This window comes from Megascapheus bottae, chromosome 10 (assembly GCF_031878675.1).
Source record: "Megascapheus bottae isolate mThoBot1 chromosome 10, mThoBot2.hap1, whole genome shotgun sequence".
In the NCBI taxonomy this organism is placed as follows: Eukaryota; Metazoa; Chordata; class Mammalia; order Rodentia; family Geomyidae; genus Megascapheus; species Megascapheus bottae.
The window spans coordinates 13,133,472-13,158,372 of record NC_143518.1 but is presented as its reverse complement, the minus strand read 5'-3'; the positions used below and the strand labels follow the sequence as shown (position 1 = coordinate 13,158,372).

Genomic DNA, 24,901 nt, shown 5'->3' with positions numbered 1-24,901 from the left:
TGTAGGTTCATTTTTTATAACAATCTCAGAGACTCTGCCTGGGATGGCTACTGACTGTGATCCTCAGATCAGAATCAGGTTACAGTTTGAGCCATCTGTTCCACAGTGTGTGTGTGTGTGTGTGTGTGTGTGTGTGTGTGTGTGTGTGTGTGTATATGTATGTATATATATGTATGTATATGCATGTGTGTATATAGTTAATCAATACAAAATATATTAGCCATTATTTTTTTTTAAATCTCATGGCTATGAGGTAATGGGAGAGATTTAGGAAAGGAAAGACACTGTATGAATGGAAATGTATACATTATCTGACTCACGTAAATTCAGTTCCTCTATTCATCATCTTTATAATACCAATAAAGTAAATAATAAGTTTAAAATTAGGCCAAATATCTATTCCTATTGTTAAGGGCATATAATGAAATAATTTACTTAAATTCACTTTCCTAAAAAGATGCTTTGTAGAAAGATTAGCTTAGAAACATGAGGGACAAACAACAACAGCACTAGAATACTCTACTCATCTGAAGTCAGTGCCAGGAGGTGGGTGGAAGCTGAGGATGTAGTGCGGTGGTAGCATAATTTCTAGCAACTTCAAGTGTTTCAAAAGCCTGTCCATAAATTCATATATAAAGATGTGAATCCTTAGTGAAATAGTCTTAGAAGGAGGTGCCCAATTCATAATATCAGGCTAAGAGAGTGAACTAAATATATGAAAGATGTTTTGTTTTGTTGTGGTTAGAGTGGGTAAGTTATCTTAGGAATTAAGGTTACCCTTTATTGTATCATCTTTCACACTTATTCAACAGATTGAGGATAAAATAATGTCATTGACCAAAACTTGGCTCTCTATCTAGAATTCTCCTCTGTTTAGAACCATAAGCTAATAAATGTCTATTCACATCATTACCCAGAAAGCAGTATTCTGCAACAAAGTAGAGCAAGGCAAAAATTCATGGCTCTTTATTTATATCTGAATATATATAATTATAATGTATATTATATTATCTACATATAATCTATCTATCTATCTATCTATCTATCTATCTATCTATCTATCTATCTATCCATCTGTCTATCTATCTATCATCTACCTAGCTATGCATATGAGATCTGAGGATGGCAGTTCCAAACCAACCTGGTCAGGAAAATTCTGTCTCTTTAACCACCAGAGAACTAGAGATGGTATTGTAAGCTGTGGCTGAAGTGGTAGAGTGCTCACCTTCAGAAAAAGAAACTCAAAGACAGCACCCAGGCCCAGATTTCAAGCCCCAGGATCAGCATAAGAAAAAAAAAAGAGAAAAAAATACCTAGGTAGAGTAAATATAATCTCCAAATTATGTAAACTTTTAGAACATCATGTGCAGAAACATGGTAGTGATACAACATTTACAAAATATTACCTACAAAACTAAGACATATATTTGCTTTGAGATAATTGGTATTGTTAGAGAACTTGATCATACATATTACATATAAAAGAACACGAGTGAAGCGCCATTTACAATTTTTTTGTTTCTGTGTTTCTCTCTCACAAATATGTGATTACATTTCCTACTTAATCTGAAATGAAAGATTATTAATGATCTAGAAGTCAAGCATTGTAAAATAAGGATGTAATCAATGAAGCAAATTAAATAGAAAGTATTTTTATTTGGAAACCAATTACATTTGATAATTTGTCTTTGTTTATTGTATTAATAGTAAAGGTAGGTTATTATAAAAAGATTAGTTTGCTGAAAATAAACTGCCAAAGGAGGCTAAGCACCCAAAAAAATGAATCTGTGCTATGCAAACAATCTCATATTTAAATGATTTGCAATTTACAAAGCACATTTACAAATAATGTTACATTTGTTTTTAATAAAATCCCAGTAAAGAAGTGTTGTTATCTATATTTAGGGATCATACAATTAAGAATTAAATGATTACATTGTGTATTTGGAAGAACAATAATGGAAAGCAAAGCTGGATGCTGAATTCAGATAATTAATTTTTCATCTACAGACTCTCCTACAGTTATATTCTTTTATGCTCAATTTTTGACATTGTAATATGATTTATTCTGCTACTAAAATAAGATTATGAGAAAAAATTGGTCATATTGCTACATAGTAAACTGGCTTTTTAATATTGAGGAAGAATGAAAGAAAAACACACAGAAAATAATTTTGAGTTTGCAGAGAAAAAGAAAAAGATTGTTTTGTGTAGATCTAAGAAATTAATAGCAATTAAGCCAATAATCCCTTAAAGAGTTCCATTCAAGGTGAAGAGACGAAAAACCAAGTGACAGATATCTATAGAACTTCTGTCTGCTTTCTACTGCCATTTTATAATAACTTCTTAAAGACAATGAGAAAGTATTACCATTTCTTACATGCATGGTACCTGTCTGTGATGATTACAATATTTCAATTTCTTGACCTGTAGGGCAATTCTTTGTGGTATATTTTTACAAAAGAGTGACTTTTTCTTCTAAATGGTGAGAAGATACAATCCATAGATGTGGCAGTCATGGAAACACAATCCTGGAACTGTACAAATGCATCTGAGTAGTGAAAATAGTCATAAGTATGAAATTTTGAACAGAAAATATTAATAGTAGACACTTCACTTAATTTATCTTTGAATAATTGTCAATAATATTTGTAGGACTAAGAGTAACAGGAATATACAAATTTCCTTCTAAAGTAATGTAAGGAAAACAGCATACAAGTGTCATGAAAATGATCTCAGAGATTATTATTTGATAATAATAACTGAGAATTTCCACAAAGAATCCAGATTTCAAAACAGTTCACAAATTCTGACCTTCTTCAAAGCCACAGAGATTGTCAGTTTTCAAGAAAAGCTTTGTTTTACAAGTAGCCTATCTGAATCTCCCTCATAGCATTCTTGTTTTTTTATTAATATTTTTATTGTAATTAATAAAAGGGTTACATGATATCTGCCAGATAGAAGGTGCATTAATTCACATACATTGATACCCTTTCACATTTCTTGGATCCCATTACCCTCCCCCCCACCCCCCATCTTGTTTTCCCCCCTTCCCTATCCAATTTCAAATAACCAAATAAAAATCAAGTCATTTAGAAAGATGATGTGTGAGAGTTCTTTTTTCCCTGTACCCTTGCTAACATTCACTGCCTTTCATTGTTTTGATAAAAAAAAAAAAATTCTAGGGGCGTGGAGTTTGGCTTAATGGTAGAGTGCCTGCTTAGCATGCACGAAGACCGAGTTTATTTCCTCAGTACCACGTACATAGAAAAAGCCAGAAGTGGTGCTGTGGCTCAAGGTAGAACACTTGCCTGAGGAAAGCCCAAGGACACTGCTCAGGCCCTAAGCTCAAGCCAGGACTGGTAAAAAAAAAAAAAAAAAATTCTAGCGGGTATAAAGTAATATTTCTTTCTGATTTTAATTTCATTTACCTAATTAGTGATGCCTTGCATTTTTAAGGTATGTATAGATCAGTTATATGTTTTTTTGATGAAAAGTCTGTTCAGTTTGTTTGATCATTTTTTAGTTAATAAGTTGATGGATTGCTCTTGAGTTACTTGTGTTTCTTATATATCGTGGATATCAACCCTTTGTAATATGTGAGATTCTTCAAGTATATTCTCCCTTTTTTCCGTTTATATCTCTGGTTTCTAAGTAAATTCTTATCCAGAAGCATTTTAGCTTATTGTCATATCATGTATTTGTCATACATTTGAAATCATAATAACAAACTTTCCCATATCCTTGGTAAAATATTTTCGAATTAATCACCAAAAGAAGCCAGAAATTGATTTGTGGCTCAAGAAGTAGAATGTGAACCATGAATAAGAGTTCAAGCTTCAGGAAGAGCACAATAAAGAATACATCAACACAACAACAACAAAAGAAATGTACAAACAGCCATTGAAAAATAATGAAAGCAAAACAAGCAAAAAAAAAAAAAAAACCAAGGTATACATTGTCAGTTTCGGTTTCTTGCTTTATATTTCAAAATATGATGTCAATTTTTCTTAGATTTTATTTTTGTTTTTAAAAGTATATGTGTTTTGCTTTTTGCCATTCTAATTATTTAAACATTATTTTCAAATGTAACTGCAAACTGCACATATATACTTTTCATTTTCAGTACAGCTAAATAAAAGTATATGAGAAATGAAGTCAAAATGAGAGAAGATAAGACACTAACAATGGGTCATTTAAAATAATTTATAAAAATAGAATGTCCGGGGGCCGGAAGTTTGGCCTAGTGGTAGAGTGCTTGCCTAGCATGCACGAAGACCCGGGTTCGATTCCTTGGTACCACATACATAGCAAAAAGCCGGAAGTGGTACTGAGGCTCAAGTGGTAGAGTGCTAGCCTTGAGAAAGTCCAAGGACAGTGCTCAAGCCCTGAGCCCAAGCCCAGGACTGGCAAAAAAATAAAAAATAGAATGCCCATTATTACATAACTTTGTATCTTACTACAGTTTAATATATGAAGTATTTCCATATTTAAATTGCAATAACTAAAACCTATTTTAAAAGTCTTCATTCCTCTGGATCATTTTCCTTTTATGCCCTTAAGGTTTATTCATGCCCTTTCTACTCCATATTTATCTGCCTCTCTTTCTGTAAACTGTAATTTTGATTTGAGTCTCTCATTTCCACAGAACATCCTCTATACCACATGATTCAATACTTTTTTCTCATACTCTTCCTCTTCAAATATTCATTTTTCTTTCCTTTTACTTTGAAGAATTTATATTTCTTTTCTATTTTGAGCAGAGGAAGAGTATGAACCATTTAGGAACAAAGTATCAAGAAGAAAACCTTTAACCTTGTTTCACCTGAAAATAATTGAAAATCTTCAAGAAATGACAGATTTGAATTGTATTCTATATTGAGGTTTATGTTAAGGTCAGAAATCCAAGTTGAAATTTTTCTTGCTTTAAGCAGGAGAATGAAATGCCAACCTGCCACCTGTCTTTGCTCAGAATGTAATCTTAACTTGCTTGCTTTTAGAATGTTTAAGGTGTCTAATATAAGTTTCAAATTAAAATGTACCAAGTGTGATACATTTTAGGTTATCAAAATCATCTCTATTCTCAGGCACTAAATTCTTGAATATATATCTAACTGTAAGCATCATTCTATGCTTTCAGACAATAGACAACAAAAGTTTACTGTGTTTTTCCCCCTAATATATAAGATAGAAAAAAAAGATTGTTCATGTACTTTGGGGCACCGTGTGTGTGTGTTTTGTGTGTGTATGTGTGTGTGTTTATTAGGACTAGAATTCAAGGCTTTGAGCTTTTTGTTGCATTTTAGGCTCATGGCTGGCCCTCTACCACTTGAGTCATGGTTCTACTTTCTGGCTTTTTCTTTGGAGAATGAATACACATGAAGTCGTGTGCAGTGACTCATGCTTGTAATCCCAGCTATTCAGGAGGCTGAGATCTGAGGATCGCAGTTCAAAGCCAGCTGGGTCACTAAAGTCCATGAAACACTTATCTCCAATTAACCACTATAAAAATGGAAGTGCCATTGTGGCTCTAGGGGTAGGACTGTAGTCTTGAGCTGAAGAGCTCAGGGACAAAGCCAGGGTCCAGATTTTGAGTCCCATGACAGACAAAAACAAAAACAGACACATAAAATCATTTAGAAGGATGATATGTATCAGTTCTTTTCTGCACAGACTTCTTCATAGGCTGGTTTAGAATTATAATTCTACTATCTCAATCTCTAGGGTACCAGTGTCTGGCTTTCAATGATTTGATTAATAAATTTATCTATAGGTTGTATAAAAATTTACTTTTCCTTAATTTATTATCATCATTGATGACATTGTTTAATGTATAGTAGAATCTTAGATCCATTGCAAATTAAGAACTGTAAACATGCTTCTGGATTAATAAAATATATTAAAATGTAAATATAGGAGAAGGAAATTACAAATATATTTATGAAAGATAACCCTAAAAGTTATATTTTAATGACCACAACATTGTCTTAAAGTGCCATTTTTCCAATGATTCTTAATAACTATAAAAATAACTTCATTCTAAAATATAACAGCAAAACACACATTTTCTGAAAACATTACATCAAAGACACAATACACATCTAGTAGGTAGACATTTGCTTTATGGGGGAAACATTTTAGTTTTTGCATTTTACTATTCAGTTTTCCATCCCCAGGACATAGTATCTTAGATACGAAATCTAAAGGAAAGAATGATTTTGTTTTATAGTTTCAGAAGTTCCATTTATGATCACTTGGCTCTGTTGTTTCATCTTGTAGCACAGCATATTATGGCAGAAGTGTATATCAGAGAGGATTTCTGGACATACCATGACATGAAGAGAGAGATACAGAAAGAGATACAGGGAGGTAGAGAGATAGAGAGAGAGCGAGAGGGGGGGGTATAGAGGAATGGACAGAGGAATGGACAGAGGGAGAAAGAGACAGAGACAGAGAGAAAGACAGACAGGGAGAGAGAGAGAGAGAGAGAGAGAGAGAGAGAGAGAGAGAGAGAGAGAGAGAGAGAGAGAGAGAGAGCGAGAGAGCGAGCGAGCGAGAGAGAGAGAGAGAGAGAGAGAGAGAGAGAGAGAGAGAGAGAGAGAGAGAGAGAGAGAGAGAGAGGAGAGATTGAAGTAGTGTTCGAAGTCTCATTATTTCCTTTAGTGATAGTATGGGCTACATGGACTCTGGAGAATACTTAGAATATTTACAGTTTAAATTATAGCGATTTTTTTTGCCAGTCTCAGGGCTTGAACTCAGGGCCTGGGCACTGTCCTTGGACAATTTTGCTCAAGTCTAGTGCTCTGCCACTTGAGCCACAGGGGCCACTTCCGTCTTTTTTTGTGTATGTGGTTCCAAGGAATCAAACCCAGGGCTTTGTGTATACTAGGCAAGCACATTACAACTAGGACATGCTTCTGACCCCATAGCAATTATTATTATTATTATTTTTTTTGCCAGTCCTAGGCTTGCGCTCAGGCCCTGAGCACTATCCTTGCACTTTCTCAAGGCTAGAGGTCTACCACTTGAAACTTAGCTTCACCTTCCAGCTTTTTTCTATGTATGTCATACCAAGGAATCGAACCTGGTTCTTCATGTATTAGGCAAGCACTCTATCACTAGGTCACACTCCTGGCCCCCATAGCAATTATTGTTTTTTACATATATTTTTATTGTAATTAATAGAAGGGTTACATTATATTCACCAGATAGAAGGTGCATTATTTCACAAACATTAATACCCTTTCTCACGTCTTGGTCCCCATTTCCCTCCCCCACCCCACCCCTCATCTTGTTTTCCCCCTTCCCTATCATATTTCAAATAACCAAATAAACATATTTACAGTATGTCAGATAACAAGGTGAAATACTGTAACAGTGTGAAATAACCAAGGTACAGCAAATGAGATGAGAGATAACATAGTACATTAAGGACAATAATCACTCATTATGTAACACATAATTTAGAGTTCTGTTTTAAGAAATAAATACAATATTGATAATGATCCAGAATGTAACAATACCCTAAAATATAATTACCATGATCATGATTCCATTATGAAAATTATATTAAAGAAAAAGCACTGGTACATGGTGATATATAAAGACAATTGTCCTGCATATGGATATCTAATTTTGCCAGTACTGTACCATTTATTGAAGAGGCTTTCTTCATGTCTATGCTTTGAACTCGCTTGTCAAATATTAGATGGTTCTAGGTCTGTGGGTTCATTTCTGGGTCTTCCATTCTGCTCCATTTGTCCCCAGTCCAATTTATGTGCCATTATCAAGCTGTTTTTATTATTATGGCTTTGTACTAGAGTTTGAAATTTAGTAGTTTTATTTCTTCAACAATGTCCTTCCTGCTCAGGACTATTTTTGCTCTTAAGTCATCACAGAGATAATTCAGAAATACACACAAATATGTTATCACATTATTACAGTCAATATTTTTTTTATTTTTTTTTGCCAGTCGTGGGCTTGAGCTCAGGGCCTGAGCACTGTCCTTGGACTTTCTCAAGGCTAGAGGTCTACCACTTGAACCTCAGCACCACTTCCGGCTTTTTTCTATGTATGTGATACCGAGGAATCGAACCCGGGTCTTCATGCATGCTAGGCAAGCACTTTAACCACTAGGCCAAACTCCCGGCCCCTACAGTCAATATTTTATAATGAATTTAATGTCCAAAAAATAGTACAATTTTACATAATATTTATAGTATTTCAATTTATTCTAAATGATTAGCATTTTAGAGTGAAAATATAGCCTATATATTCACATTGTGATAAGTATCTTCTGATAAGTATCTTCTTTTAATTAATAATAAATGGATCAATAATAAAGATTTTTTCAGGAATTAAACTAGAATACTAAAAACTAATATGATAAATATTTTCAAAGAACTACGATGGAGGTGAATTACATTAATTTTCCCTAGTTAAATATAGGATAGAGATCGGCGGAAGATGGAGGCGGTTCAGTGTGAGTCTTTCTGACCTCTCTCCAAGATACTAGTTCTAGCATCATAGGGGAAAGTTCATACCCAAAGACCGACCCTAAATAAGCTTTAGCACCACAGAGATCTCAGACAGAGAGGAAAAAGGCAGAAAACCTGCACATGAGGACAGTGTGGAGTGGCAGCTGCCAAGGAGACAAAGCCTCCTTCCTGAACCTGAGCAGACAGCACTTCTCAGCAGTGCAGACCTGCTAGCTACAAGACAGAGCCAGACAGAGCCTGCCCGAGCCCAGAGCCATCACCTGGTCATGGGGCAGACCTGCCAGCTTCACAGAACCAGAAAATGCAGCAATGTGTGAGTACCTCCATGGAGAAGTTTCCCCTTTTGCTCGCAGAACATCATTGGGAAGGAATCCCCTCCCCCACCAACCAAGAGCAGGGCCATCTTGACTGCAAAGACCCTGCCAAACCAACTGGTACCTGAGAAGTGGTGCTGGCGGCTCCATCATTCAAAAGGGCAAAGGTTTTCCCAGAGGCAGCTTAGCTGGACATCTGCCCCCAGGACTAGTAGAAGTTCCTCCCCCTGGGCGGGCTGCACTCCTGGTAAACAAAGCTGCTGGAGGCTCCAGCGCATTTTCAATTTTTTTTTTCTGCCCAACAAAGCAAAACCGCAAAGCCAAATCATAACATAAAAAGACTTTTTGAAGTGTTTGGCTCCCGAATTTAGTGGAGACACAAGTTTCCTGTCCCGTTCCCCCACCAACATACAAACTGATGAATACCCTTTTTTTTTCTTCCTTTTTTCCCCCATTGTTTTCTACCCTTTTTCATTTGCATTTTTTGTGTTCTTATTATTTTTGCCATTTTATCTCCACCTTTTTTAAAAAAATGTTATGATTCTTTCCTTTTTCTTCTCCCCCCCTCCTCATTTTTCCTTCTGCCACTGTAGTGGTTCCTAGATACATAGTGATAGCACTGGGTACAGACTGGATACAAATGATATTTATATTGATTTTATATTTATACAGTCACCTGCTTTTTAATTTGTTGGTTCTTAACACTAGTATTTCTTGTCTAAGAACTGACAATTGTATGGGATCTCCCCCCACCACCTTTTATCTTGTTTTTTTTTTTCTTTATTTTTGTTTCTTTAAATTTTTATCATTGAACTTTCCTATATATACCTTCCTCTTTATCTATTCTTCTTATTACTCTTCTTATTTTCATAAGTTTTGTCTTATTTTTTCTAAATTTTGTACGTAACTATTTTACCTTTCTATCACCTCAGGTCAGTTATTCTTATCCTATCTCTTTTCTTCCTTACTATATTATTCTTGCATGCATACATTACTCTTTTCTTACCTCTCCTCTTGTTTTTGATACTATTTTTCCATCTCTGGTCCTCTGTTCATCCTTCAACTTTTATAATGCATGGATCTAGTTGATGGTTGTTGAGCAATAGTGCATATTACTATGAGATTATCATAAACTTGTACATTCTTATGTACATTTTTATTGTATTCTTCATAATGAAACCAGTCTAGTAAAGAAGAAACAAAGCTATTAGATATTTATAAAATTCAGTAAAGCTAACAGTAACATGAACATTGAAGATGTGTATTGTGCTAGTCCCAGAAAAGCTTCCATCATTTCTAAAGATACTGAACTCTCTTAGATGGGCAGGTCATATTTGCTTCAGATCCTACAGCTTTGTACATGGACAGATTCTTAGCTGCCTGAAATGTTGGAAAGTTTTCAACATTTTATAAAGAGTTTTATAAGGAGTATGATGTTAGGACAGATATCAGAGAATAATTATTGTCACTTTTCAAGATGAAATATACTCCTAAATTGATATACTGAGTTAAAATTACACTGTGAATTTACTTTTTAAAGTAAATTTTAATTTTGTAAAAAATTAAAATGGATAAATAGAAAAAGGTTCAATGGCACATATCAACCCATTAATGAATTGTTTCTTGGCCTTCTCTGCTTATGGTATTTATCCTGAATGAGGATTTAAAGTAAATATAAAGTGAGTAAAACAATAAGACTTTCATTAAACAAAACAGAACAGTATCCACAACAAAATAAATGTCATGTATTGGCAAGAATGTATGAAAAAGAAAATTGTATATATTTTTGTTATACTGTAAAGTGGTGAGCCCATATGGAAATGAGTATGTAGGTTCATCAAAGGAATAGCAATAAAAAAAATAAGATACTAGTGATAATGCTCTTAACCATTTGTCCAAGGGAATGTATTCATGGAAGTCAGATTATACAAATAGCTATATATTCTACAATTGTTCCAGGAACGTATATGTAAAATATTTAATATAATACATACCTGTAATACATACACATATATATGTATATACATATATATATGCATTAATAGATCAATAACAATATATAAATCGACAATATAAACCCATATACTTATGTTTATACTAATCCATATGTTAATGCATATCCATATTTTAATATTTATGAATATTCATACATAATGAAATCACGTAGCTTACAGAAAATGAATGGAAGTATATGTTAACCTATTTAATAAAGTTACCTGGGTTTAGAAGGACAAATGATTCATTGTAATTCATATGTGAATGCTAGACCTAAAAAATAACTATGCATGTAAACATATACACAAAAGAACATATGAAATATATTGTAACTGTGGGATTGCTTGAGGTAATTGGATAAAAAGGAATTTTAAAGGGTGAACAAGAAAGATGCACTTTACATATGAAAATGAATAAAGTTAATCAAAAGTCCTTATAAACTGATGAATAAAATGAGATTCTAGAGATGGGGAGATTGAGAGGAAAAGAAAGGGTCAGTCTGGCTAATATATTATATATGCGTACAGGAAGTATCAGCAAGAAATATCCTTGAATGGTTAACATACACTTAAAAATAAACAAAAGGAAAGTAGAAGAGATCATGCATATGTTGTGGGTACTACTGGGAAGGAAAATGAAGATGATGAAGGATAGTGAGTGTGGTCAAAATACTGTATGAGCAAGAATGAAAAATCGAACAATGAAGCTTGTGATTGCCTTTGAAAGAGAGAAAGCAGACAAGGAGGACCTAAGACAAATGTTAACCGATCAAGTAATGTTGTATAAATACATGGACATGTGAAAATAACACCTCTGTATTACTAATTGATGCTAATTTTAAAAGTAGCAAAAGATAGAATGGACAGTTTTGTGACCACTCAAAATACAAGATAAATAGCAAAATACTGAATAATAGATGGTAATCAATATTATGTAGAAAACAAGACAAAAGGAAAAATGAGTACAAGAAGAAATGGAGTGCAGTTCTGAGGTGAATGATCATCTCAGGCTTCCATGTGAGCTTAGCATTTGATCTGATTTTTCAAGGAGGTGAGGTGGTGAATGATGAAGATAGACCAAGTCAGGTGCTTAAGCCTAGTAAACAGAAAGAGAAAAATATCTCATTGCTGACTGGGAGGATGAGCATAAGAGCAGGATAACCTGACAAAATGTTTGGACGCATTACCTGTTGAAATTTATGAAGATACTGCTCAAGAAGATACATATGTTAGGAAGACATGGTATATAGCTGCAAGGAGATAGAGAATAAAATATTTGTTTATCAAGGACTGTATTAAATACTACATTATGATTATCCATTATGACTCTGACAGTGTCTGGGTTTTGATTTATCATAAATCTCCTTGATAAAAATGCAATAATTAGCTTCCCTTGCAAATATATAGTCAAAATAATATAGAATTTGGTTATACTCCCTGACTCACATACACACATAGTTACACAGTTGTTATCATTAGAGAGAAATGAGCTCACAGCATAGAACCATGGAATATAACCCATTTTACAGTCAGATACTTGCTTTCAAACCTACTCTCAGTAAATTCCTCACAGGCAAACTTTGAATCCTGTTTTTAAAAAGAAACCAGATTTTAGCAGTGCTTATCTGCTGTTAATATAAGAATTACTTCCCTGGTTGCCTTTATAACTTGGTTTAGTAATCTAAATAAAATTTGAATTTCTTACAGAAAGTATATTATATGATTATATGTATTACATGTTTAATATGAGCCAGTTCAAGGTTCATTTTTGGTGTTACTTCATCTTCTTTCAAAGTGGTGTTGTAACTGAAGTACATGAAATACACCTTAGAACCCCGTGATTAAAGCATGAATGTAGAAATCATGTTCTAGGGCAGTAGAGAAATCACTCTTCTGAAATACACCTTAGAACCCCGTGATTAAAGCATGAATGTAGAAATCATGTTCTAGGGCAGTAGAGAAATCACTCTTCTGTCACAAGGCCACACTCCCAGACCAATCATAATATACTTAAAGACAAATCTCAATTCAATTTTTTGTTAGAATTTGCTTGTCATTCTATTTTATTAACATGATATTGTGAGTTATTTCTATAAAAAATGCAACTTACATTTTCATAATCACCATTTTTTTTTTGCAAATCCTGGACCTGGGCACTGTTCTTGGGCTTTCTCAAGGCTAGTAACCTATCACTTGAGTCACAGCATCACTTCTGTTTTTTTTTTTTTTTTTTTTTTCCAACGTATATGGTACCAAGGAATTGAACCAGAGTCTTAGTGCATGCTAGGCAAGTACTCTACCACTAGGCCAAACTCACGGCCCATGATCATCATTTTTGACAACATATTTTCCCATCTGCTTAAGAATCAATCACAGAGAGCCTTACTCCATACCTGATTCTGTCAGGTAGTTTTCTGTAGACTTAACCTTGCCAACTAGTCCTGTTAATGCTACTTCTCTTCATTTACAAGTTTGAATTAAGGGTTTCTTCACAACTTTTAACTTAGGAAGTACTTTTAACCTTTCTGACTTATTACTTAAAAATCAACAAAATAATAACTAGTAATGTCTTCCTCATCACATAAGGGAAAATGTCCATCAAGGTTTCAGTAAAGACATAGTCCATGCAGAAAGGGTATACATTGGCTAATCAATCTTTAGTGGTTTGAGTTGAAAAATAGACATTGCTGTTGGGCACTCGTGGCTCAGACCTGTAATCCTAGCTACTCAGGAGGTTGAGATCTGAGAATTGCAGTTCAATGCCAGCCCAGGCACAAAAGTCTTTTGGGCTTTTATCTCTGATTAGCCTCCAGAAAAACTGAAGTGGTGCTGTGGCTCAAGTGGTAAAGCACTAGCCTTGAGCTTTAGAACTCAGGGGCAGTGCCCAGTCCCAAAGTTCAAGCCACATAAACAACAGGGAAAAAAAAGCAAATCTAATAGATTCTTCCAGGCTCCTTCTAGTTAAAGGACTAGGTGAAGTATCAGAAAAAGGCCATGTGATCTTTTTGAGAAATGAAAAAAGCATTGGGAAGACTGTGGTGGTTTGAAATCTTCAGGACTGCCAAAAGAAAGGAGATAAATGCTAAAAATCTGTATAGGAATTGACATAGTGGAACACTCACATCTGAGAAAAAAAAATGACAATGTGTAGCCATAATCTCACATGAAAGAGAAATGGCACCAGAAAGATTTGGACTGAGGCCCAAACATCCTACCAGTCACAGTAAAATCTCTCATTGTATAGCTTAGTCATTTAATACAAAATTAAAAAGAAAGGCTTTGCTATGCCGAAAAAAAAAATGAGTGATTTTAGATCTATCTATCTATCTATCTATCTATCTATCTATCTATCTATCTATCTATGTTTCTATCTATCTGTAAGTTGATGTATTGAACTTGAATGAACCAGCTGAATTTTAGATAATTTAACAGATGTAATATGGAAACTGGGAAATTAAATCACAAATCCTATCCATAAAGGTTGATTTATACACAGGTCTATCATGAAACTATCCATAATCATTAAAGATATAGAAGGAGGGGCTGGGAGTTTAGCCTAGTGGTAGACTGCTTGCCTAGTATGCATGAAGACCTGGGTTTGATTCCTCAGTACTACATACATAGAAAAAGAAGCTGGAAGTGGTGCTGTAGCTGTAATGGTAGAGCACTAGCCTTGAGAAGACCAAAGACAGTGTTCAGCCCCTGAGTTCAAGCCCTACAACTGACTATATATATATATATATATATATATATATATATATGTATATATATGTATATATACACATATAGAGAGATATATAAATATAGATATAGAGAGAAGGAAAAACAAAATACATAAGATAAAATTTTTACAACAGTACAATTGTATTGATTGATCTCTAAAAGACTCCTTTGGGGCCGAGAGTTTGGCCTAGAAAGATCTAGGCCGGGAGTTTGGCCTAGTGGAAGAGTGCTTGCCTAGCAAGCAGGTTCGATTGCTCAGTACCACATACATAGAAAAAAGCCAGATGTGGTTCTGTGGATCAAGTGGTAGAGTTACAGACTTAACAAAGCCCAAGGACAGTGCTCAGGCCCTGAGCTCAAGGCCCAGGACTGGCAAAAGAAAAATCCTAGAATTTTCTGTTTGCTTTAAAGTATGTTGAAAATGGGTTTCAACACATACATTGTCTTCTAAGATAAATTGTCCTCTTATTTAAATAATTAATGATTGATTGTAAGGATCCTCTTTTGTATATTGTAAAATAATCATTTCCTCCACACAGTTAGCCAAGCCTGTTAACAATGAGCAACAAGAAAACAAGCAAAGAAGAGTTGGAAAAATGCTGGCCTCATCCACAAATAAGTATTTTGGGAATCATCCAGAATTTAGCAAATTTGTATAATAAAGCTATAGTTATTCACAAATGTAAGTTACAGTATTTATCTCATCTCATTTATTCCTTTGTTTATGTCATCATCAGGATATTGCTTCCACATACAAAGGAGAAACCATTTGATAACTTAGTAACGTACATATTAAATGGACTAGAAAATTTCTGAACAGGGTATCTCACAGGTTGGGGTTAACAACTGAGTTGGCTATTTTGACACTCGTTTTATATTCTCAGTCTGTTCATCTTGATTTTCTAGAGGATAAAATTTATTTCTTACTGCATTTTCACTGGTTACACAGACTTGGACATTTCATAAAAATGAGAATAACATGGTATGAGTACTGTGTGACAATAAACAAAGAAATTAGTATTATAAGCACATTTTTCTAGCATATCATTAATATTTTATCTTCCAAGCATTGTATCCATTAGATTTTACTTGCATTTTTTTCTTTTGTTAGGCAGCATATACTGGTGAAATGAATGTCTCTGAGAAAAGCTTATGCCATGCCCAAAACATCTGTGATTATTGCCACTGTGCTGCTGATCGCCCATAAAACATGATGCTTTTAAAAGGCCAGATATAAAACAGAGCTGTTAAAATGTATCAGCATTTTATAGATTAAGAAAATGCTAAAATGGTATGATGCCACAACAATTAGACAAAAGGACCCCACAAAACACTTGTTGGGCTTAGTAAGTATCCCCCATTATTTAAATCACTTCTTTGACATTTTACACAAAATCTAGAGGCCACTCTTAATTTTAGGGGAAAAGAAACAGTAACTGACTTGTTCTCCCCATTCTTACTTTAAGAAAATCTGGGAAATGAGGAGGACAGCAGTCATAGAAACCCCCCAGCATTTCTTGAAATTCCTATAGATGCAGACTTGATTCGCAATGAAGTTTCTTGGATGTCAGTCAGCTTTGGAGACATGAAACGAAGAACTGAGAGAAAAAATTATTTCACACATGTAAAATGTCCTCAGAACTGTACTATTGGAAATGGAATATTTAGCATTTTTATTAAGAGATATTTGTGCCTATTGTGACAATATTCTTTCTGTCCTAAGTCTTAGACTCAGGGCCCGTCCCTGAACATTTATGCCCAAATCCAGTGTTTTACCACTTGAGCTCTGCTTTTGTTTTTTTTTTTTTTTTTTTGATGACATATTGGAGATAAGATTCTCATGGACTTTCTTTTTTTTTTTTTTTAGTTTTTATTTTATTTTATTTTTATTGTAATTAGTAAAAGGGTTACATGATATTTGCCAGATAGAAGGTGCGTTAATTCACATACATTGATACCCTTTCACATGTCTTGGTACCCATTTCCCTCCCCCCCCACACCTCCCACCCGTCTTGGTTTTCCCCCCTTCCCTATCAAATTTCAAATATCCAAATACAAATAAATTCAATATATTAGATAACAAAGTGAGATACTATACCAATATGAGATAACAAGGGACAGCAAAGGAGATGAGAGACAACATAGTACATTAAGGACAACAATCATTCCTTATATGGCTTTTGTTTCACTATCCTGGAGGTCCTTTTAATTAGCTTCACATTATATGTCCTTATGTATCAAGCTTTTGCTTTATTGCAAATCTCTGCTAGTAGAGCCCAAGGTTTCTACTGATTATGATGAATGAGGGAAACCATTGAGCCTAAGTTCCTTTGAGTCTGGCTTACTTCACTTAATATGATTTTTTCTAAGTCTTTCCATTTCCTAACAAATGGGGCGATGTCATTCTTTCTGACAGCAGCATAGAATTCCATTGTGTACAAATACCACAACTTGTTGATCCACTCATCAACTGAGGGACATCTAGGTTGGTTCCATATCTTTGCTATGGTGAATAGTGCTGCAATGAACATTGTTGTGCTAGTGGGTTTAGTATGTCCTTGTTTCTGGATGGTTGGGTAAATGCCAAGTAGTGGAATTGCTGGGTCATAGGGGAGTTCTATGTTTAGCCTTTTGAGGCACTGCCACACTGCTTTCCATAGTGGTTGGACGAGTTTGAACTCCCACCAACAGTGTAGTAGTGATCCCTCCTGGCCACATCCCCTCCAGCATCTGTTGTCATTCGTTTTCCTGATCCTGGCCATTCTAGCTGGAGTGAGGTGGAATCTTAGAGTTGTTTTGATTTGCATTTCTTTTATGACCAGAGATGTTGAGCATTTCTTCATGTGTCTATAGGCCATTTTTGTTTCTTCTTCAGAGAAGACTCTCTTTAAGTCTTTGGCCCATTTTTTAATGGGATGGTTGTTACTTTGGAGGTTAGTTTTGGAGTGATTCCATTTTTTGAGTTGTTGATATATTTTAGATATGAGGCCTTTGTCCGTTGTTTGGTTGGTGAAGATCTTCTCCCACTCTGTAGGCTTCCTGATTAGTTTACTAGCTATGTCCTTTGCCATACAAAAGCTCTGCAGTTTAATGCAGTCCCACTTATCCAGCCTTTCTCTGATTTGTTGTGATTCTTGGTCCTTATTAAGAAAGTTTCGACCTGTGCCAAGGAGGCCTAGTGTATCTCCTATTCCTTCCTGTAGAGTTTTCAGTGTGTCAGCTTTTACCTCCAGGTCTTTGATCCATTTGGAGTTAATTTTAGTGCAAGGTGACAAAGAAGGATCCAGCGTTAGTTTTCTGCAGGTGCTTAACCAGTTCTGCCAGCACAACTTGTTGAAGAGGCTGTCTTACTTCCATTCTATTTTTTTGGCTCCCTTGTCAAAGATTAGGTGGCCATAGGTCTGTGGTTTAATATCTGGATCCTCAGTTCTATTCCATTGGTCTTCAGGCCTGTTCCTGTGCCAGTACCAAGCTGTTTTGAGGATTATAGCTCTGTAATAGAGTCTAAAGTTTGGAATTGAAATTCCTCCAGCTAAGAAGTGTTTTTGCTATACGGGGTCTTTTATTATTCCATATGAAATTTCTCTCAATCCTAACTCTCAATATCAATGGACTCAACTCTCCAATTAAACGGCATAGGCTGTCTAGTTGGATCAAAAAGCAAGAGCCATCGTTCTGCTGTCTTCAAGAGACACATCTTACCCAAAAAAACAAGCATCTTTTGAAAGTGAGAGGTTGGAATAAACTCTATCAAGCTAACGGCCCCCATAAACAGGCCAGAGTTGCCATCCTCATATCAGATAAAATAGACTTCAAACCAAAATTAGTAGGAAAAGACAAAGAAGGTTACTACATACTACTAAAGGTATCTTTCCTCCAGGAAGATATAACGATCCTAAATATTTACACACCCAATCCCGGAGCTCCAAACTTCATCAAGCAAACTTTACTTACACTGAAACCATACATAGATCGAAATACAGTGATTGTCGGTGACTTTAACACACCACTCTCACCTATGGACAGATCAACAAGGCAAAAACTCAACAGAGAAACCTTAGAACTGAACAGCTATATAGACCAGCTAGATCTAACAGACATCTGCAGAATATTCCACCCAGCAACAACACAATATACGTTTTTCTCAGCAGCACATGGAACATTTTCCAAAACAGATCACATCTTAGGCCATAAAACAAACCTGGACAGATTCAGAAACACAGAAATTATTCCATGCACACTCTCTGACCACAAAGGCATCAAACTTGAACTGAACACACACCTCCACCAACGAAAACCCTGTAACTCATGGAGACTGAACAACACATTGTTGAACCACCAATGGGTCATTGAAGAGATCAGAACAGAAATCCAACAGTTTATGAAATTTAACAGTAAGGAGCACACAAAATACCAACTCCTTTGGGACACAGCAAAGGCAGTACTCAGAGGAAAATTTATAGCGCTGAGTGCCTACAACAACAAGTTGGAAAAATTGCAAACCAACAAGTTAATGTCCCACCTTAAGCTCCTGGAAAAAGAGCAACAAACCAACCCTAATCCAAGTAGAAGAAAGCAAATAATTAAAATCAAAGCAGAATTAAATGATTTGGAATTCAAAGAAACTATAGAAAGAATCAACAAAACAAGGAGTTGGTTCTTTGAAAGAATTAACAAAATTGACAAGCCCTTAGCAAATCTTACCAAAAAAAGAAGAGAGCATATCGAAATAAACAAAATCGCAGATGAAAATGGTAATATCACGACAGAAATTACCAACATCCAGAATATCATGAGGGAATACTTCTCAAACCTTTATGCCAACAAATTTGAGAACCTAGATGAAATGGATGATTTCCTAGCCAATATTAACATATCCACACTGAACCAAGAAGAACTAAGCCAACTCAACAGGCCTATTTCAAGCTCTGAAAAAGAAATGGCCATTAGAGAACTTCCACCTAAGAAAAGCCCAGGGCCAGATGGATTCACAGCTGAATTCTATAAGGTCTTCAAAGCAGAGCTCACACCAATACTCCTCAAGCTCTTCAACGAAATTGAAAATGAAGGTTCCTTACCAAACTCATTCTATGAAGCCAGTATAACCGTCATCCCCAAACCAGACAGAGATTCATCAAAGAAAGAGAACTATAGACCTATATCTTTGATGAACATCGATGCAAAACTTCTCAACAAAATACTGGCCAACCGTCTACAACAACTCATCAAAAAAATTATACACTATGATCAAACTGGATTCATCACAGGGAGGCAAAGCTGGTTCAACATACGCAAATCAATTAATATAATTCAACACATCAACAGGAGCAAAGACAAAAATCACATAATTGTCTCAATAGACGCGGAAAAGGCATTTGACAAGATCGAACACCCCTTCATGTTAAAAGCTCTGGAGAAACTAGGAATCCATGGAACATTCCTTAATCTAATAAAGGCTGTGTATGAGAAACCTACTGCTAGTATTACACTTAATGGTGAAAATCTAAAGCCATTCCCTCTAAAATCAGGAACGAGACAAGGATGCCCACTCTCTCCACTACTCTTTAACATAGTACTAGAATTCCTAGCCAGTGCAATAAGGCAAGAAGCAAGCATAAAGGGGATCCAAGTAGGGAAAGAGGAAATAAAACTATCCCTCTTTGCAGATGACATGATTCTGTATTTAAAGAATCCTATAGACTCTACTCCCAAGCTCCTTGAGCTGATCCAAAGCTTTGGAAGAGTAGCAGGCTATAAAATCAACCCTCAAAAATCAACTGCTTTCCTTTATTCCAACAGTGAGAGGAACGAGGCAATAATCAGGAAAGAAACTCCTTTCACAATAGCCTCAAAGAAAATAAAGTACCTAGGAATTAGCTTAACTAAGAATGTAAAGGACCTTTTTGACGAAAACTTCAAAACCCTAAAAAAGGAAATTAAAGCAGAACTAAGGAAATGGAAAAACCTCCCATGCTCCTGGATTGGAAGAATCAACATTGTGAAAATGACAATCTTGCCAAGAGCTATCTACAAATTCAATGCAATACCCATCAACATACCAATGTCATTCTTTAAAGAAATAGAAGAGGCAATCCAAAATCTCATGGACTTTCTTACCCTAACTTGTGGTGAACTATAATACTCAGATTTCAGAATCTTAGTAACTAAGATTGCATGTGTTAGCTACCATTGCCCAGCTTATCTTGTAATTTTTAAGTTGAAACAAATGTCTTATGATATTGTTTACTAAACAGCATAAACTGTTAAAACTTAATATTAACTCTTGTTAACATATTTATATACAGTACACCTAATGTTTTTCCATGTAAACACTTTACTTATTATATAATTTATAAACAGCTGGTCTATGATGCTGCATACTACTTCTAATATGTTTTAGAGAATCCCAGTTTCTCGTTTTCCAGATGACACTAAATTTCACATGGAAAACAGTATCAACATCTTTAATCTTAGGTCCTTTGTTTCTTCTTAGCTAAGACTCATATCATGGTAATTCTTCTATAATATGCACCTGCTGTGAACAATAAGTATATTAATTAATAAGTAACACTCAGTATTAGTAGCTTAACAAAGTAGGAGTTTATCTCTCACATAAGTGGCCAGAGTTCTAAAATCTGGCAATTTGCCCTCTGAAATCTCCTGGTTCTTTCCAGCTTCTGGAGGCCTCCTATATTTTTGGTTTGGGACTAATCATATCAGTCACTGTATTTAATTTAAAGAATCCTCTTTTTGTGTTCTGTACTTCTATTGCCTATCTCCTATTAAACTTTAATCATTAGATGTAGAGTATGTTAGGAAACATATCTGGGCATATACACTGCAATCTTTAATTAAATCTACAAAATGTTTTTTTTTCCTTTGAGTTAACATTCATAGATTAAGGATATCTATATCGTTAGGAATCACTATTCATCCTACTATAGTAAACATCTTCAATAGTTTCATCAGTCATAATCGTTCTTCTTTGTAATTTATTAGTCATTCTTCTTCCAGAAACTTTAAAATCATTCCTGGATTCATTTTTTTTTCTGCTAACAGTAGAACTTCATTATTTATATAACAGTTCCTACCAATGACCTTATCATCATGGCATTGAAGAAGCTTAGCAAATACATATATATGCACACACACACACACACACACACACACTAACATACCGTTCAACTTATATATTCCAATGAGCATCAATATAACTAAAACATCCTTATCATTTGATAAACAATTTATATATTTAGTTATAGCGCTTAATTTCAGATTTTATTTTAATCTTTTTTTACCTTTATCAATTTTTTCTGAAATCTTATTTTTTTTCACCAAATGTCTATACTGACTTACCTTCTCATTATTTTATAGTGAAATGTATATATTTCTATAAATCTATTTTTCATCTCTGATCAGAGCCTCTCTATTCACTCTCCAGTAATCTCTGAAAATCCCCAATCTCTTCCACATACCAAAAATTTGCTAGAAGGAATTTATGGTTTAATAGAGGGAAAATATTTTAAAGCAAAGACAGTGAATGAGAAAAGTTAACTTGAAAGAGTTCAGAGAAAAATATAAGTGAGCTCAAATATTTCTTTCAGCAAAGTTATTCAGGATTTACTTAATTATACCAACAATGCCTTTGTGGCAACATGTATGAAATTGTGTCTTCTAGGGAAGTTCATTTAGGACACAAGGTTAGGTATTTTTATTGGAAATTTGTTATGTGCCTTCAGTTTTGCTTAATACTTGCCAAAATTCCATACTGCCAGAAAGAAAGCAGGTATGGAAACAAAGAGGTGAGGCCCAGCTGAACAATGATGAACATACGGAACAGATTCTGGCAATGGTAGGAACTATACCAAATCCAAATTTCCTGCTACTAGGGAAGGACAAAACTAGCAGACAAACCTTGTAAGTATTGCATTATATATACCTTTCTTTATCTGCACGTATTAGTTGGTTTCTTTTGCTACATGAGGGAACTGAAGCCTGGGTAACTTATAAGGGATAGAACGTTCTATGGCATTCTGGAGATTAGAAGGTCTAATAGCATGGACTGGGCCTGGAAAGAGGCTTCTTCATTGTAATAAAGGAAATGATGTTGCATAGAGGCTCAGCAAACTTTGCAGCACAATTTCTTCCATTGCTTCCTCTTCTTTTTCTTATAGAGTCAGTAATACTGGCCTGGGCCCCACAAGATTGGTTACATCTAATCTTCAAAAAGGCCTCACTTATACATGCCATTGTCACTGGAATTTTTTTCTATTCCTTATTGTCATAATTACATTTAAGTAGTTGTATAATGGGGTCTCAATTCACAAGTCTCACCTCCATGATGCTTAAACCTGGACATTAAAAGGTTAGGGTTCTATGGACTGAAACCATGAGCCAAAACAAATACTTGCCCTTTTAAATTGTTTAAAAGTAATACATTTTGTTACACCAATGGTGAAAATAAGTGACTAGAATTTGATTATTGGGGCCTTATCTCCACCTCTGAGGCCTGTTCATCATTCCAGTTCAGAGGAAAGGGCTTTGGCCAGGCATTCCTCGAGTTCCTTGCATACCTCTCTTATCTCTGTGCACAAGATTCTACGGAGCCCCCCTCCCCATCCCCAGCAGTCCTGTGCGCTTTCCTGCACTGGTACCATCCAGTACCTAAAAGTTTGCCCCGGAACCTTACTGATAGCATGGTGGCCCTAGTCCCATTGGCTAGCTTCCCAGTTCCCACCTTCTCTTTCCCCAACAGTATACAAATAAGTGCCTGATGCAATAAATGAGAGATCTGCTTTTCTTTCATGGCTGACACAGCTCCTGGCTCAGTGTGGTTTCTTCCCTGGAAATTGGGGGAGGGCTGGGTCATTGATACTTACCATCTTGCTCAGCTCCGGGGAACTTCAGGCTGGCCCTGGGTGTCCCTCCCCATACCCGTGTTGCTCCACAGTAGCAACAACTGGTGCCCCGTTAGAGGATCTTTGCCACCTGTGTGAGGGCTCCACATGCTCCAGAACTCTTTTCGCCGATGAGCCAAGCGGACTGCGGGTAAGTATATTCCCATAAAATATGGGAAAGACTTTTTCTAAGAATGACCCTCCCCTTGATTCTCTTAAAATCCATCTTGAGAGTCAAGGGTTAGAGATTTCTGAATCACAGGCAGCTAAAGCCCCGTGGCTGCCAGCTAAGGACTTGTTTGATTGGAATACCTGGGACAAAGTTGAGCATCTAATCAGAAAAGCCCAGATTAATCAAGGCGAGATTCCTCCACTAAGATTTTATCCAGTCTTGTCCTGTCTAAAGACTTGTTTTCCTCCTTGGCCCTCCAAGCAGAGGGCCCAATCCCCCAGGGGCATAGTTAACAAACAGAGGCCAGATGCCTCCCTTACTCCCAGCAGAGATCCTAATCTCTCACTGTCTACAGAAAGGCCAGACTTTGCTCAGGGAGATGTGAAAGAGCTCCATAAGAATTCAAATAAAGGGCTGCTTTTTGGTCTCTGAGATCCAAATCTAGCCTCCATCCTTCTTTGTTAGAGTTCAGATCTTCTTCCAATCCTTTCACATCACCCTCTGCTCCTCCCCCACTGTACCCAGACCCTGAGGCCCCAGCAGCAGTATTGCATAAGGGTCTGGGCCTGGGCTACCCTGCTAGCTTCCCAACCCCCACTGTGCTTGGGCTCCACCCACCACCTGGTTCAGAGTCCTGCCTCCTATTTCCTGTTAATGTTAACCCAGGTGGTAACTGTCCTGCAGCCTGGTATCCATGGGAACCTTGTGACCTTAAGGAACTCAAAAAGGCTGTCTTAGAAGATGGCCCTAATGCTCCTTGGACGGAAACAATCCTCCAAGGCCTTGCTCGTCGACCATGTACTGCAGCCCATTGGATGGCTCTGGCCAAAGCAGTTCTTCCGGCCCCCCTTTTTATTAAGTGGTGTGCCCTGTATAAGGAAGAATGCTGCCAACAGGCTGAGAGGAACCAGCATGCCCAACCTGTAATCCCTATTACTTTGGGGATGCTTACAGGGATCTCTGGTCAATACTCAATGGGGGTCCAGCAGGCAGCCATACACCCTCCCTATCAGGATCAGATTAGAGCTCTGGGCCTAGCAGCCTGGAGAAAACTTGAGGAGGGTCCCTCTGAGTCTCCAATAGCAGGAATTATCCAAAGACCAGGATTGATAGAGTTGAGGGGAACATAAAAAGAAAGTTCCCCCTGGAGAGCTTAGGGACCAGTTTGTTAAGATGATGGTTTGGGAGGGTATGAACAATGAGCATAAAATGGCTTGCTCAGGATTAAAAAGCAGATCTATGGAGAGGTGGATGGTGGCCACCCAGGACATAGGTACTCATTTCCATCAGGCACAGACCATGG

The 24,901-nt window shown here is 36.1% G+C and overlaps 1 pseudogene; it reads right to left on the bottom strand.

The window, feature by feature from the left end:
* The window catches only part of LOC150057613 (60 kDa heat shock protein, mitochondrial-like), a 101,513-nt pseudogene that overhangs the window by 76,060 nt on the left and 552 nt on the right, over positions 1–24,901 (bottom strand).